The 13,866-nt window shown below is 32.6% G+C and overlaps 1 pseudogene; it reads right to left on the minus strand.

Moving 5' to 3' along the window:
* Positions 1 to 10,658: 10,658 nt before the first annotated feature.
* LOC112018002 (uncharacterized) overlaps positions 10,659 to 13,866 on the minus strand; it is a 32,745-nt pseudogene continuing 29,537 nt past the window's right edge.

The following is a 13,866-nucleotide window of genomic DNA, read 5'->3' on the forward strand; positions in this document are numbered from 1 at the left end:
AAGCCACAAGATTGGCTCCTACATAAAAACACCCCCCCAGTAGTGCTTTTTCTGTCATTAGCATTCCCAGCCCAATCAGAATAAAAAAACCTAGCAAGAGACAAATTAGATTCCTTGCTATAAAATAATCCATAATCACAGGTTCCACTTACATATTTTATAATTCTCTTAACAGCGTTTAAATGAGAAACCTTAGGATTAGACTAAAATCTAGAGCAAACACCAACACTATAAGATATATCAAGCCTACTAGTAGTCAAGTACAAACATCCAATCATGCTTCTATACAAAGTAACATCAACAGACTCACCGGAGGGATCAATTGTTAATTTTGCATCAAACTTTTCTAGGTTCTCTCTATCATGTAGAATGTAACAGTCACTGCCAAATATCCTAAAATATTTGACAACAGGCTTCTTCCCTCTCTAGAGTTCGTAGGGAGTTTTCTTTGAGTCAGGTCTGAAATACACGCAGTTGAGGGTATGACAAGCAGTGTTGACAGCTTCACCCCAAAAAGATTTTGGTAACTTTTTGTTGTGTAACATAACCCGTGCCATCTCCTGTACAATCCTGTTTTTCCTTTCCACAATCCCATTTTGTTGAGATGTCTTGGGTGAAGAGAACTCTTGATGAGTGCCTTGATTATTGCAGAAAATAGCCAGCTTGGTATTCTCAAATTCTCTTCCATGATCACTTCTTATTCTGGCTATTACAGTATCTTTCTCAACCTGCAATTTCTTGCACAGATGTATCATCTTCTCAGGAGCTTCAGCTTTATCTTTCAAAAACACAACCCAAGTATATCTAGTAAAGTCATCCACAACAACTAGAATATACTTCTTTCCACCCAAACTTTGAACTCTGGCAGGACCCATGAGATCAATGTGCAGTAACTCTAGAGGTCTTGAGGTTTGAACACTAGTCACAGACGGATGCTTGGATTTCACTTGTTTACCTATCTGACATGGTCCACAAATGCACTTATCTATTTTTTCAAACTTAGGTAAACCAATAACTGCCTCACATTTATAAATCTTCTCTAACTGCTTATGACTGACATGTCCCAAACGTTGATGCCACAAATCAACTTGATCTATCTTTGCACTAAAGCACTTGTTGCTAACACTAGGTGTTATCCCATAACAGTTGTCAGCTGTCCTTACACCAACACACATACAGTCACCTCCTTCATCAAGTATCTCACATTCATACTTGGTGAAAAGAACATTTAATCTGTTGTCACAAATCTCGCTTATGCTGAGTAAATTTGCCTTCAATCCATCAACATACCAAACATCTTCAAACACCGGCAATCCTGGAATGTCCACAGATCCAATGCCTCTGATCACAGATTTTCTTCCATCTTCAAAAGTGATTGTCCCAATCTTTCCTTCAAAGAGAGTTTTGAATAACCCTTTGTTTCCTGTCATATGCTTGGAACAACCATTATCCAAATACCAAAGACAAGAATCATGTGCCTTTAAGGCGGTTAAAGCAGTATAGCATAAATAGTTCTTATCACATGTGATTATGCCAAGATACTCAAGGAAAGTTTTAACAAAGACAACAAGAGGCAAAGACAATAAGTAGACAAGTTGACATATAAGCAAGATGATTTTCCAAGAATCCATAACAACAGGGGTTAAGAATCAGCTCAGAGATCAAAAAATCTCTAACAAGAGAGCTACCCGCTCTGATACCACTTGAACGGTTTTAGACCCCTTAAAACAATCAGTTTAACCTAGTTAATTAGCCAAGTGATTAACTTAGTCAATTTAAGTAATTCTAGGTTATCACAAACATACAGTCATATCAAAAGTATAAAGCAGCGAAAATATAAAAGACACAATGATATGATCACCCAGGAAACCACACGGTAAAAACTTGGGGAGGATTTGACCTAGCTATCCTCAAGGTAAACCTGAATTCACTATGCGAAAGAATCGAAGTTCATACAAAAGGACTTACAAGCTTCCCGCTTGACTTCTTAATGCTACCCACCAGTAGAACTTACTGACACGACCACGTGCGAGCTCTGAATCCACGGGCTCCTTTTTTCTTGGATTCTCCAATCAGCTACAAACACCCACGCTTAATATTCTTTAAGCTTCTATGGTAGTAAACGAGTTGATCATCAAGATGTTGAAGTAATCTCTACCTTGAAAACCCTAAGCTTTGTGTAAAGGAAACCTCCTCTAAATCTCACAAGAGATTTACACAAAACAGCAAAGTATGAGCAACAACTCAACTGGAGCAACTCTCAAAACGTAGCTAGGGTTTTTCTTTATATACCTAAGGTAAAAACAGAAAACCCAAAACGTTTAATGAGTTAGGGCTGAGTTGAAAAATTCTGCAAAAAAACATTCTGCCCGAGATTCAATCAATTGAGTCTTTCTTTCGATCGATTGAGCCAGGCCGAAATGCACCAATGCATCTGCAGCCTTTCGATTCCAACTTTACATGAAAGACCCAATTTTGAGCAAGCCTAAACAAGACTAAACAACCTGTTTTGATCATGGTTGGCCAACAATACAAATTAGAGTTCTAAATACATAAAATCCTAAATCTTTAGAACCTAACATTTCTTATATCTTCAGGTTAAATGGACATAATCATCATCAGATTGGCTTTTTGTTACCACGTAGCTAGGGTTTTTCTTTATATACCTAAGGTAAAAACAGAAAACCCAAAACGTTTAATGAGTGAGGGCTGAGTTGAAAAATTCTGCAAAAAAACATTCTGCCTGAGATTCAATCAATTGTGTCTTTCTTTCGATCGATCGAGCCAGGCCGAAATGCACCAATGCATCTGCAGCCTTCCGATTCCAATTTTACATGAAAGACCCAGCTTTGAGCAAGCCTAAACAAGACTAAACAACCTGTTTTGATCATGATTTGCCAACAATACAAATTAGAGTTCTAAATACATAAAATCCTAAATCTTTAGAACCTAACATTTCTTATATCTTCAGGTTAAATGGACATAATCATCATCAGATTGGCTTTTTGTTACCAGTTGATGGATCAGAACCAAAATTTGCTCAACTTTACATATTTGATACAGAGAATGAAGTGCAGCATAGGATAAGGTCGGTTTCATCTGATAAAGAAAAGGATGGCATTGATCCCAAAATTGTTAACTCTCTAATACATATGCTTGATGAAAACAATGCTTTGGTTAAGGTTTTCAGAATGGCCAGGGGTCGCTACACTTAATATAATACTGCAGATATGAGATTGCGTCTCATCAATTGCTGTACCAATCATTCTTCACAGTATAATCTACCTATTGCCTCAGAAGTTGCTGGTCTTATTATGGTGATTTTGACCCTAATAATGGGTATCGTGATATTATTGTTGAGGATCATGATAGTGGGCTCCAACGTATAAGTGAAATTCATCCAGCTTTTATGGCTATGCAATATCATCTGCTTTTCCCTTATGGTGAGGATGAATTCTCTCTTGGTATACCAAAAAGATCAAGAGGCTCCACACATGAAAGTGAAAATTCAACTCTCACGATGAGAGAATATTATGCATTCTGTATCCAACAACGACTTAGTGAAGGCAACGCAATAATTTCTGGTGGTAGACCTTTTTAGCAATATATTGTTGACGCGTATTTTTGTATTGAAGGAATTCGTTTGTGGTGGGAAAAAAAAAAAAAAAAAAAAAAAAAAACTACCTAAAAGCTGAGAAATACAGTGGCCTTAAAGATGCAGTACAATGGGGAGACACAACTTGAGCATCTTTTGGTAAAGGAATAGTTTTACCATCTTCTTTCACTAGTGGCCCAAGATACATGATTCATAAGACATGGCAAAACGGGTCAAAACTTTCTGACCTGACCTGAAAAATACCTAAACCGAACCCGATTTTTTTGACCTGAAACAAAAACGGGTTAACCCGTGACCTGAACCCGTGAACCAAACTCGAACCCGAACTATTTTTTAAAACTTTTTTTTTTTTTTGGTAAAAAATATATATATATATATATTGGTTTAATTGTTTGTTGTGAGTTTTAAGGAAATAATTGAGACTTTACATAGCTGCATGCAAATTAATTGAAAGATGAATGATTGAGCATTCTGTAATGAGTAAAAAAATTTAGATATCTGATAGGCCAAGAATGTATTAACCCCTTGTGATGAATTAACAAATTAATTAGCCAAGTTAATTAATTAATTCAATTAGCATGCAATATGCATGGTAGCACAAATAAATCACCAAATAACTAAATGTAGCGGAAATTAAATTGACACGGTGATTTGTTTACAAATGGGAAAAACCTACACGGCAAAAACCTTATAGGGTGATTTTAAGGTTACTGCTCCTGAGAATTCACTATTATCACAACAAGTGGTTACAAGTAAAGGAATCCCAGTACCTTATACCAACCTACAGTTGAACCCTTACCCCAATACTTAATTGGACTTATTCTGTAGTGACAATCTCTTCCTTTTAATGCACGGATCCCAGTACATGACTAATCAATTTGATGCGTGGATCTAGGTACACGGCTTACTCACCAACTTGAGAAAGATGTTGGCTGGAAAGTTCTTAAATTCATCACACGATGAAGATCACGAAGCTCCTTAATTACAAAACCCTACGGTGTACAAATACATCAGTTTCTTCAAGAGAAAGAGGAAGTAGGGCATATGTCCGATTCACAATATGCTTGGAAAAAACTTTTGCATTGAGTTGCATCCATTGTGACGGCTTTTAAAAAAATCCTTATATATGTTTAGGGTTGTGAGAATAGAAAGCCCAAACATCTATTCACGTATTGGATTAAAATCAACTCTAAAAAACTGAATTTCATAAACCTCGATGGATAGCTTATCTGTCGAGATAGCTGTCGAGCATCGGGCTTTAGCAGTTTTTTAAACCTCGATAGATACTCGTTGTCGAGCTTTAAAAACCAGCACTTCTTCACTTGAATCTTGGATAGATTTGCATAGCTTTAGCACTTGAACTTGAAACCTTGTTTCTTGAAGTATTAAACACATCCTATAGATCTACCCACTTACAAGTAAAATGCGTTTTGTCAAAAGATTAGCCAATTCTATATTGACATATTTTCCTAACATTAAATCACATATGTCCTAACAATATCAAATAGCAAAGTATATGCCAAGATAATCTAGTTACAATAGAATTAAAAATGTATATTTAAAATTTTAGACATGTGTGAGAAATATTCACAAGTGTGAAAATAGTGAAGGCAAAGTATCAAATTAGCATAAATTATGAATGCTTAGACCTATTTTTTAATAATTTATGTCCAAAATAAACAGCTTTTCAAAATAAATTATGATATTTCCTATAGTGAGTATTGTTTAACAATGATATGATATTTATAAAAGAGACCATGTATAAATAAGTAAACATTCAAGCTTTAATGTATATCTCAAATTGAAATAAAGTGCCAACCACAATTGATAATAGATTATAAAATTAATTTTCAAGATTGTAAATTTCTTATATGTTTTTATTCTTTGTCAAATGAGTTATCCAATAAGTCATTTGTAATTTTGTTTTATATTTTGAGATGTTGAAATTGTGTAGAAATAAAACTTGTGTATTTGCTTTACTTATCTTTGTGTATTTTGTTTTAGATAGCAATGTTAGCATTTGTATAATTTTAAAATTATTGAATAAGTATTAATAAGTTTAACTGAGTTCATTCTTGATATAAGCGGTGAATTCAAAGTAATACATTTTACATCAAGTAATTTGTTGCATAACTTTCTGAATGGCAAATACATGTTGTTTTCTTTATTAAAAAAAAAGAAATTCATGTGAAAGATACTGGTCAACTCGACTTAACCCAACCTGTAACTCGATTGACCCAAACCCATTTTTAATCTGCTTAAAATGACCCGTTTTGATCCGCAACCCATTTGACCCTTTACCCAATTGACCTAACCGGACCCAACCCGACCTGCCCATTTTGCCATGTCTATTCATAACTATCAAGATGCCATGGCAATATGTCGGTGGGCAGGCTATCCAAACCTCTTCCTTACTTTTACATGCAATCCTAAATGGCCAGAAATAGTTTCTTTCTTAGAATTGATTCCTGGTAAAAAACCAGAAGATCGACCAGACATTGTTGCAAGAGATTTTAAAATAAAATTGGATGCACTTTTGCAAGACATAAAGAAAGGAGAACATTTTGGCAAAGTACTTGCAGGTAATACGAACTGAAGATGCATTTTTTCCCTGAATAATTATCATGATTTTTTGAAACATGCTTGCTCATTATTTATTTTAATTTCTCCCGTCATTTATATTCTATGCGGTTGTATACACAATTTAAATAATATATATATATATATATATTAATGTCCCTTTATATATTTTAAATAATAAAATACAATATTCTTCTCATTTTTTCCGGAAATACTTTGAAGTGAAAATGGGTACTGAAATTATGATTTCCGTTGGTTTAGGGAAATTGGAAGTGATTTTCCGGAAAATTTTATTTTCTGGAACAGCCAAACACGCGAAAACGTGGAAAACCATTTCCGAAAATCATTTACTCCCATTCAAACGCAGCTAATTACAAATTTGGGGTGGGGTAGGGACGTCGGTAGGGGTAGCATAGGTTTTATAAAATAAACCTCAAAAAAAAAAAAAAAAAAAATCACAGACCACTACATTATTAGTTTATTTTATTTACATACTTAAATTTTCTCTTTCAATTTCTTTGTTTCTTTACACATATGGAGATATAAAATTCTATATAGTATATAATATCCTAGATGTCAACAAATTAAAAAAAAAAAATATATATATATATATATATAATTTCATAAATTTTCAATCATAGTTGTTAGTACTAGTTGCTTAACTCAATAGATAGTTTCCCTACACACAAACTTTTTTTTAAAAAAAATTTCTAGTCTATTATAATCTAATAGATAGAGTTTCTTTTGTTCTAAATATTTTATTATTAAAAATGTCTACAAGAAAATGTACATATAGANTAAACCTCGATAGATACTCGTTGTCGAGCTTTAAAAACCAGCACTTCTTCACTTGAATCTTGGATAGATTTGCATAGCTTTAGCACTTGAACTTGAAACCTTGTTTCTTGAAGTATTAAACACATCCTATAGATCTACCCACTTACAAGTAAAATGCGTTTTGTCAAAAGATTAGCCAATTCTATATTGACATATTTTCCTAACATTAAATCACATATGTCCTAACAATATCAAATAGCAAAGTATATGCCAAGATAATCTAGTTACAATAGAATTAAAAATGTATATTTAAAATTTTAGACATGTGTGAGAAATATTCACAAGTGTGAAAATAGTGAAGGCAAAGTATCAAATTAGCATAAATTATGAATGCTTAGACCTATTTTTTAATAATTTATGTCCAAAATAAACAGCTTTTCAAAATAAATTATGATATTTCCTATAGTGAGTATTGTTTAACAATGATATGATATTTATAAAAGAGACCATGTATAAATAAGTAAACATTCAAGCTTTAATGTATATCTCAAATTGAAATAAAGTGCCAACCACAATTGATAATAGATTATAAAATTAATTTTCAAGATTGTAAATTTCTTATATGTTTTTATTCTTTGTCAAATGAGTTATCCAATAAGTCATTTGTAATTTTGTTTTATATTTTGAGATGTTGAAATTGTGTAGAAATAAAACTTGTGTATTTGCTTTACTTATCTTTGTGTATTTTGTTTTAGATAGCAATGTTAGCATTTGTATAATTTTAAAATTATTGAATAAGTATTAATAAGTTTAACTGAGTTCATTCTTGATATAAGCGGTGAATTCAAAGTAATACATTTTACATCAAGTAATTTGTTGCATAACTTTCTGAATGGCAAATACATGTTGTTTTCTTTATTAAAAAAAAAGAAATTCATGTGAAAGATACTGGTCAACTCGACTTAACCCAACCTGTAACTCGATTGACCCAAACCCATTTTTAATCTGCTTAAAATGACCCGTTTTGATCCGCAACCCATTTGACCCTTTACCCAATTGACCTAACCGGACCCAACCCGACCTGCCCATTTTGCCATGTCTATTCATAACTATCAAGATGCCATGGCAATATGTCGGTGGGCAGGCTATCCAAACCTCTTCCTTACTTTTACATGCAATCCTAAATGGCCAGAAATAGTTTCTTTCTTAGAATTGATTCCTGGTAAAAAACCAGAAGATCGACCAGACATTGTTGCAAGAGATTTTAAAATAAAATTGGATGCACTTTTGCAAGACATAAAGAAAGGAGAACATTTTGGCAAAGTACTTGCAGGTAATACGAACTGAAGATGCATTTTTTCCCTGAATAATTATCATGATTTTTTGAAACATGCTTGCTCATTATTTATTTTAATTTCTCCCGTCATTTATATTCTATGCGGTTGTATACACAATTTAAATAATATATATATATATATATATTAATGTCCCTTTATATATTTTAAATAATAAAATACAATATTCTCTTCTTCTTTTTTTCATTGTAGCATCACTTAAATAATAAAATGCAATATTCTCTTTTTTTATTCATTGATTTATATAATGCTATCCTCCATATGATAAACAAAAAGAAAAAAAAAAAAAAAAAAAAACAAAAGACCAATAGCATCACTTAAATTATAAAATGCAATATTTTTTTCATTGTTTTATCTAATTCTATCCTCTGTGTGATAAACTAAAAAAAAAAAAAAAAAAATTTGACCAATAACATCACTACAATTAATCGCATGGGCTACATACTAGTTTACATTAATGTAAGTTTAATGTAAACATAGAGATATTGTGAAAAATGTTGTAATATACGTATCAATATCTTATGTGTAAAAATAAAATAATAAAATATTAGATAGGGATCTAGCACAACATAAAATAATGGTATTGTACTATAAAAATGTTGGGGCATTTTGTTATATCCCAATATTTTTAGAACTATTAAGGTGAAGTTCCTTACAAGTCAAAATAAAATAATAAATTATTAGATTGGGATCTATCATGGTTGAAAATAGAAGTATTGTGAAAATGTTGTGTTATTGTTGTGTTTCCTAGACTTCTTTTTTGGTTTTGTCAAATTAAGTGAGCCAAAATTTATTGTTTCACGAATAGTTTTCTTTGGCTGGTTTTTTTTTTTTTTTTTTTTTTTTTTTTTTTTTTTTTTTTTTTTTAACGCACAGTTTAAAATTTAAAGTAAAACAAGAAGAAGATAGTTTTACATAAAAAGCCCCTACTTAACATTATAATTGACTTAGAAAGCCCACTCTCTTATAAATTAATTGTGTTGGGCTAGAATACCAAGCACCACTATTCTAAGTGGGCCTGGGACCATTTTTGAACCCTTACAGCTAGGAAGGATCTAAGGACAATTTTGTCCAAAAGATCCAGTAGTGAGCCTTTCACATATTCTTTTGTACGTTCTCATTGATTTGGGGAGATTATTTTTTGGTGGGACTAGAGAAAAATGAACTGAGTAGATATGAAAAAAAAAATTGAAAAAAAAAAGAGTGAGGGGAATAAAAAAATAATTGAGTATCAAAAAGGGTGTTGGGATGAATCAATTACTAGCGATAAAAAAAGTATAACATAAAATTTAAGTGAGAATCTTGCAAATGAATAAGAAAGTCATCAAAATGATTCACAACACTAGCTAATTCTAAGAGCTTTCCATTGTGCTTCTCCTTTAGATGCTTATTCAACTCCTTGCATTGATTCTTGTAGTGCCATTTATTGTGACAATAAAATTATTCTACATCTTTCTTTACACGTGATCTAGATTGAGATCTGTTCCTGCTTTAGTTCCTTCTTCTTGACCTACTTCTACCGTAATTTCTTGACTCTGACTTTACAATAAGTCCATCAGCCTAAGAACGATCACCATCTTGCTTCATCTTCATCAGCCTGAGAACGATCACCTCCTCGAGTTCTAGGGTTTCCTTCCCATACATTAAAGTAGTTAGAAGATAATCAAAAGGTGTAGGAAGCAATGCTACTAAAGCCAAAACTTGACAATTGGGTGTTCAACATGTTAAACATGTTGAGATGCTCCAACAGATCCGAACCCGTCTTTCATATGTAAAACATAGAGTTGTTTCTTCATTGACAACTTGTTCATCAAATTATTTTTCAGATAGAGACTTTCTAATTTGTTCCAAACTTCTTTTGCTGTCTTTGCTTATTGGATGTTGTGAATGACCTCATCACCTAGGTTGAGATGAATTGTGTTGATTGCCTTCTCATCCATATCTACTCATTCTTCTTCCTACATCTTTTCAAGGGATCATTGTACACATTGAGTTCTAAATGAAGCACCGAAGGAAAGGCTATAACTAGCCAACCCATTGAAATTATATCTACTCATTCATTCACATCTACTCATTCTTCTTCCAACATGGTTTTTGGTTATGTGAGTGCTAAAATAGCTTTTTTGTTAAAATAACTCTAGTGTGAATGCTCTAAGAATCAAAACCTAATAAAAGGTAACCCAAATCTTTGTAAATTTTATAGCATAAGAAAGAAAGAAAAGGGAAAGACAATAAATATCAAAATTTGAAAATTCACTTTGATTTCATTGGGTGCTTGAATTAGAAGCCAATGTAGGTAAACGAAATGTTACAATCTCCAAGGCTGATTTCTAAACTGGCATCCTCATTATAAGCTGGCCTTGCATGAAACTGCAAATAGAAAGATAGGAGGGACAAAGACAATGTGACAATTAGATATATGATGGAGGGCAACACTGTTTGTAACAAAAATTACATATGGAAGGGGACTTACCTCTTGATGTAATAGTAACAAAAGTCAGCCAAGATGAATGTTTGGACTATTTCTGCGAGGAGAGCAGCCCCAAACCAGAAGTAGCCACTACCAATCAAATAAAAATACTTTCCACGGGTCTCGTAAATCTGCTTGTGTTTATTTGTTCCCATCATTAAGGCACAAAAGAAAGGTTATTTTCTAGAAGTGAAGCCACCACCAAACATAATGATATAGGTGGCTGAATTTTGCAAAATTTTTGCTTTATCTCTCTATGTGTTGTGATTCACAGCACATAGGACTTTGTACAGACTATGAATGAAGCAAAAAAAGAGAGAATTTAATCAACATTAATGTCACTAATAAATTTTAAAAAGCATAGATAGTCCCATTCCTTGTTATTCTAAGTATGATATAGACCTAATCTCATAGACTAGATTCAAGTGTTGTTAAATATTTTAGTCCAAAGGCTTAATTCATAACTAATCAGATAATATGACTTTGTTATGAACGCTATGTGGCCTGAATTTTGACATCATGTAAATTCCTGGAACCAATTAGCAGAAGGATCTATTCATAAATGTTGAGAAATACATTTAGACAAACCCATGGCCAGAATCACATGAGTTGTGCTTGGAAGTTACGAATTTAATCCAACTGAGGTGGTATACAGCTTACAAATATATTAGCAAGTTTAATATATATTTCCTCTGGTGGGAGGAACCCCTTGGGGGTGGTCCCAAAAGGCTGGCTAGAAGTTTTGAATCCAGGACCTAAAAGATCTCCTAAGGCTTTTTGAACTACTAGAACAATCCCTTGGGGTTAAATTAACAATTCTAATGTGGGGTTCTCATGATTAGCCTTAAAATAATAGAATAAGTTTATGAAGCATTCCAAGTATAGCAAATGTTGAAACTTTACAGAAATCAAGAATGGAGTGGTATGTTAAAAACAAATGTCTGATAGTGTATACGTTGCGAAATAAGTAGAGAATCCAATGCCTACATTAATATTTCCCTCTGAAATAAAAGAAGCTATATACTTGCAAATACTATATAACTATAAAATATTGTATCAGTAGAGTTGAACGCTGCAGCAAACAGTTTTATAAACTTTTCAATTGTGAACCAATGAAGTGTCCTTGTTTTATAAAACTTGGAAATTGGGGAGGATAAATACCCAGATTAGATACAAAGTGCCATGAGGATATGGTTGTTTTTAATGATGATTTATTCTCTATATTTCTTTCATTTGAACATCTGTAAAGATGTCATTGAGCTTGTTCAGGCAATAATTCATAGTGTTCTTCCCCCTAAATACTTTCTAAACTTGAATAAAGTAAGAATGCTATTAGTAAAATTAAGGAATGTTTAGTTGCTCAAGCAAAACACACAGTTGTTCCCTTCTAGCAAGTTGTTTCCAGTTCCACACAGAGTCCACTAAATTTTCATGGATGCAATAAGAAGAGTCATATTGAATTCAGATTGAGTTTATGCATTATGTGATCCTACAATGTCTGACCATAATTATCCAATGAGCGCATGCCAAAAATCTTGAAACTCCCAGTCCAAACACATAATGGGCTGTAAATGGTTCAATCATTTGAAACAATATAGCCAGAATGGACCAAAATTAGTATGAATTTCCTAGAAATTTATAAAATGCTGAGTTTAAAGTAAAGAGAGGAATGAAGCTAAAACCTTTGCATTCTGCATCAGACGGAGCTGAGGCAGCACTGAAATGGTTTCCAAATATGAACCAAATGCCCAGAGGATTCGACAAATGAGAAAATGATATGTATAAGGGTGGATAGGTATGGCAAGGATAGCACAAGGCACCACTTGTCATAGAATAACCAGCAGAACATCCTTAATTCATCTCGCTTTATACTTTGCTAAAACAACAGCTGTCTAAATATTTTTTTAATATCTAAGATTAAATGGCAGTCATTATGAAGTGTTCAACGCAATATATTAATCAATTTTTTTTGAAAGAATAGCTAATAACTTGACATCAATGCTCATGTTGTTCCATACGATTGCTACAACAAAACATCCTTTTGATGTTTACAGAGATGCGATACAAAATAAAAGCTAATGAAAAATATTTATTTTATTTTATTTTAAATATCACCCATACTAGTTCAATTTCTTGACAGAATTCCAAACACATACTAATTTCAACTGTCATGTAATGTTTTACAGTGGCTAATTATGTTTAGCTAAAAAGATGAGCATTCAACAGAAAGTGAAACATGTAAGAATACAATAATAGTGCGACATTCAAAACAAACAGCCTAAAACTTTTATAAAAACAGTCATCGTGGCTTTACTTTCATTGCAATAGACTAAGGAGAAACAAATGAATCAGGCATTATTGTTTATCACATAAGATAATTTCCTAGCAGTATGTTCAATAATCTCGATACCAAATCAACTTCTTCTTTAACCAAAAAGGCAGTTCCATGATTTTAATTGTTTTTTTTTTAAACTACGAATAATACTCATTATATCAAGGATAAGGAATGTAAATTATGATAAATTTAAAGGAATGATTGTAGACTAAATGTTTAAGTCTGAACAGAAGCAGAAATGTAGTTACCAAATAATATAAGGGAAAGTTGTCAAGCTCCTTGATGTAGGTTGACTTCAACTTGAACCGGATCATGTATATAACCCATAATGTTGCCACCAGGGTGATTACATCTAATATTATGTAAATTCCACCCGCCATAATGGTCACCAACCTTGCAGCTACGAACAGAGCTGTGAGTTCTTGAGTCTTTAACGAGAGGCCTGAACAAGGCAATAAAACATTATTACTGAACTACCAAGACTCAAACTTAATTAATGGGTTGAACTCACATATATCTTTGTGAAGGTAGATAGAAAATAAAAATTTTCGTGCTTGTCACACACTCACGCTTGAAACCTTAACACCACGTCAAGAAATGCTATAGAATTAAAGATAATTCCTATTTTCATGAAAAAAAATTAATTTTTTTTTGGTTGTTGTTATTGTTGTTAAGACTTAAGAGTCACATGGCAAACAAAAGTTACATTAAAAAAAAAAAAAAAAAAAAAAAA

Source organism: Quercus suber, unplaced genomic scaffold (assembly GCF_002906115.3).
Source record: "Quercus suber isolate HL8 unplaced genomic scaffold, Cork oak 2.0 scaffold_11, whole genome shotgun sequence".
Classification (NCBI taxonomy): domain Eukaryota; kingdom Viridiplantae; phylum Streptophyta; class Magnoliopsida; order Fagales; family Fagaceae; genus Quercus; species Quercus suber.